Source organism: Arachis hypogaea, chromosome 12 (assembly GCF_003086295.3).
Source record: "Arachis hypogaea cultivar Tifrunner chromosome 12, arahy.Tifrunner.gnm2.J5K5, whole genome shotgun sequence".
NCBI classification, from domain to species: Eukaryota; Viridiplantae; Streptophyta; class Magnoliopsida; order Fabales; family Fabaceae; genus Arachis; species Arachis hypogaea.
In genome coordinates, this window is record NC_092047.1 from 114,787,396 (window position 1) to 114,791,454 (window position 4,059).

Sequence of the window (4,059 nt, forward strand, 5' to 3'; positions counted from 1 at the left end):
GTAAATATCCAAATTAATCCTTAAAAAGTTCTAAATAAAATATTTTAGAAAAAATTCCATTTTCCTTTTCTAAAAGATGCTAAAATGACACTCCTCTCTCCTTTATTTTTAAAATATATATTTTTTTCCCTTATAATTTTTAAAAAACCTCCTCTTTCACTGCAACAGAGGCGCCGCTTAGCAGCGATTTTTTTTCCAATTAGCGGCGGTTTAAGCAAAATCAAAGGCCGACGGTTCAGTGGACCACCCTGGTTATGGGCGCGGGGATTAGGTTTTGTGGCGGTTTCCAACAACCGCTGGTATAACCACCGCTAAATTAGTATTTTGCGACAACTAATTTAGCAGCGGTTTTAAACCGCCGTGATATACAATTATTAGGATTTAGACCATCTTTTACCAGCGGTTAAGAACCGCCGCAATGTTATTATGTTTTTTATTATGACTGTTTGCGGCAGTTATAAAACTGCTGCTATTTTCAATAGAAATTTAAAAAAAAAAAAGATCCTTTCAAAAAATGCTGATTTTTTTTGTTTAATTTTAAAGATAAAATTTTTGGCCTTTTTTGAATTTTTTTAATGCTATAAATCTTAATAGAGTAAAGTATCGTTTTTGTCCCCAACGTTTGAGGTAAATCCTATTTGTATCTCTAACGGTTAAATCGTCCTATTTGTATCCCTAACGTTTGTAAAAGTGATTCAATGTTATCTTGCCGTCAATTACACATCATGAGCGCTTTAGTTTGAGTTTTAAAAATCTCTTCTTGAAGTTAGAATACAAATGTCTGGGATAGAATCGATGATCTACTCCAAAAAATAGCTAATCAAATGTTGAAGCTAATTCCTACAACATTTACATAATTCACTTTTCTTGGGACATAATTGAATCTAAACACAAATAGTGGGTATAATATTAAAATCGAACACATCCAAGTGAGACCTAATTGAGAATGAATATATCCAAGTGAGAATAATTGAAAAATATAATCTAATTTGTTAGTATAATTGATAGTAGGATAACATTGAATCACTTTTATAAACGTTAAGGATACAAATAGGACGATTTAAATGTTAGGGACACAAATAGGACTTACTCCAAACGTTGGGGACAAAAATGATACTTTACTCATCTTAATATTTTTCATCTATTGAATATAAACTTGTGGCAAAAACAACAAAATTAACTGAAAAATACAATTTGGAAATGATTCTATCCACATTGAATTATCTACCCCCTTATTCTGATGCTTAAACCACCTTGAAATTGGAACTCCACTCCCTGGAATTACAATAGCAAGTCTATTAGTGGATTCATTGTGTACCTGTAACCACAAAACACAAACAACCTTAATTATTAGATGCACACCCTGTAAACAAGAGCAAGAATAATAGGAACAACAATACACACGCACCTATTAACTCTCACTTCCATTTTCCAAGTGAGAGTTGGTAACCTAAGCTTATTAAGTCTTTTAAAAGTGGACGATACTGTCGATTGACATCAGATACCACTCTCGCTTCCATTTTCCAACTCTTTCCCACCAAATAATCTTAAGCACCTGCTCAGAACAACATACTTTAGTTAAGATATACCGAATACAGTGATGGAAAAACTCATTAAACTTGTGCACTCACTCAAATCTAACTGAACAAGTTTTGAACAAGTTTTCTTAGGTTTCCAGTTGATGGATGTATGTGCTTAAGCTTTCTACATCTTCTAAGGAATAGCATCTCAAGATTTGGAGCCTGGCTAAGGTTTGGAATCTTCACAAGATTTTTGGAGTCAGAGAGATTCAATTCCTTCAAATTGTGCAGACACTGTTGCACAATTAGAAAAAACAAACACCATCAATTACACTTTGACTTATTTGTTTGATAACTTCAAAATAATTGAAGTTTGTTTTATTTATTAGTAGTACTATTGTGCCATCCCATAGTTGCTTGATGTTGCTCCTTTGCACGACTAATTTCAAAAGCTTGAATAGCTTACAACATGATGAAAAATACGTAAATGGATAATCTTCCCACTCAAGATATAGCAATTCGCTAGAAATACTATTAAAACTTCCAGAAAAACTATCACTTTTTATTGAGAAATTCAACTAGTCTCATTCTTGATAATGTAATGAGAAAGATATCAAATATCTGGAGTTTCTTTTTGTATATTATATGGATGATCCGATCCGCAAGGACCATGATTGGAAATTTTTTGATCGTCTTTCTCCGAGGAAGAGGCGAAACATCCAAATCCACCAATTCTCAGTAAGGTAGATAACCGAACTCAATAGAATTTGATCAATCCTTTTTTCTGTCATTAAGGTAGAGAACTGAACCAAGAATATCAGCAAAAGAACGTTCTCCGGTGCTTCCAGACATGTTGAGCTCCACATATTCTTGTACAGTCAAAGGGGGATCGATTCCATAAAAGATGTAATGTCATATTTCTTTCTTCATATGATTCAATCAATTGCACGGCCTTAACATCATCAATGACCTTAATACAAGAAAGCCACAAAAATATTAGATTACTTCAATTACCTATTAACTCTATAAAATTGAAAATTTTAAAACTGCATACTGTATTTTCAAACATAATACATTGAAAAACCTCTTTGCACCATATCCTACTCCACTTCCATGGTTCATTTGGATTACTTTACGGAATTATTCTCATGCCTAACTCTTGCAACAGGTCATGCATTCTAACATAGCATTTATCAATTGTTATTAATGATTTATCGATGAGTACACTTATTCCAATCTTTGGATGAAGACCACGGTAGTACAACATGCCTTGCACAAGCGAATTCTTTTTGTGGTTAAAGAAACAAGCAATATCCAAAAATATTTCCTTTTCGAGGGTTCCAATCCATCAAAACTAAGTTGAAGTACATCTGCGATTTCCTTCTTTGGATTATTATGTTAATATTATGTCAAAAACGGAATCAAACATTATTGAAACTGAATCAATCAAATAACTTTTTTCATTTATTTACTCTAACTTAATTTCAATACAAAGCACACAATAAAAAAAAGTAGTACCTTCAAATCCCTAACTCTACATAGCAACAATTAACCCCAATTAATAGAAGATATAGACAAATTTTGAATCAAAATAACTTGAATCAAAATTCTAAACAGAGAATGAAAACAAGAAAGAAAGATCAATGTGGAAGAACGAACCAGTGACAGGGGAGAGACTGCGATAGCTCAGCACGGGGGAGGAAGATGTAAGGGTTTCACGCACGATCGAGGAGATGGAAAACTTTGACATCGGTGAGAGAAGGATGGAGGGCAGCCAGCGACTTCACAACCACACAGAGGCGCAGGATGGATCAGAGATTAGGAATTTCACGCGTGGATGAGGGAGTATGGATTTCAAGCACTATGCAGGAGAGTCGAAAACTCAACGCCGAAGAGAGGAGGATGGATCAGCGACGCACGGTGGAGCAGCAGTGCCAGGGTTTCGTGCGCTACCAATCTCACTTTGCAGGTTTCTGCAATATTGGAATAAATTATTGGTTAAAAGATAAAAAAAAGGCAAAATAAAAATTGAATTATAATAAAGTCCGAATTAGCGGGATTTCTTGATGCAGTCGCCGTCGATGGTGTGGCACATGAAGGGTTGATTTTTCTGGAGACATGTTTTGCGGCGATAAGCTGAGCGGCTGGCAATTTTTGGCCGCTATGCTCAACGTCTCTTGTAGTGTTTAATCCATTTTATATTTTTTGTGTTAACTAATGTCAACTTTATCCATTTTTCAAGAAAAAATAAATTATTTTTTACAAAAATACCCTTTAGCAAAAATTTATTTTTTGTCATTAAATTTTGCTTACCAAAATACCCTTTAATAAATTATTTTTTATTGATTAAATTATATTTTACCAAATTTTTTTAAACAAAATCTAATAATTAAATTATTTTTTTCTAAGATACTCTTCAATAATTTTTTAATTATTAAATTTTGATTTTATTAAAATTTTTGTTAATAATTATTTTTATATTTTACTATTAATTTTTCGATAACAATATATATTATTTTAACATTAAATAAAAAAAATC

General features: G+C 32.7%; 1 long non-coding RNA gene across 1 annotated transcript; it reads right to left on the bottom strand.

Moving 5' to 3' along the window:
• Window positions 1–988: 988 nt before the first annotated feature.
• On the bottom strand, window positions 989–3,732 carry LOC112728473 (uncharacterized). Its single transcript, XR_003166259.3, has 4 exons — window positions 3,180–3,732; window positions 1,632–2,490; window positions 1,409–1,555; window positions 989–1,318 (listed from the first exon to the last, which is right to left on the bottom strand). It is a non-coding gene; the product is annotated as an uncharacterized lncRNA (long non-coding RNA).
• Window positions 3,733–4,059: the final 327 nt, after the last annotated feature.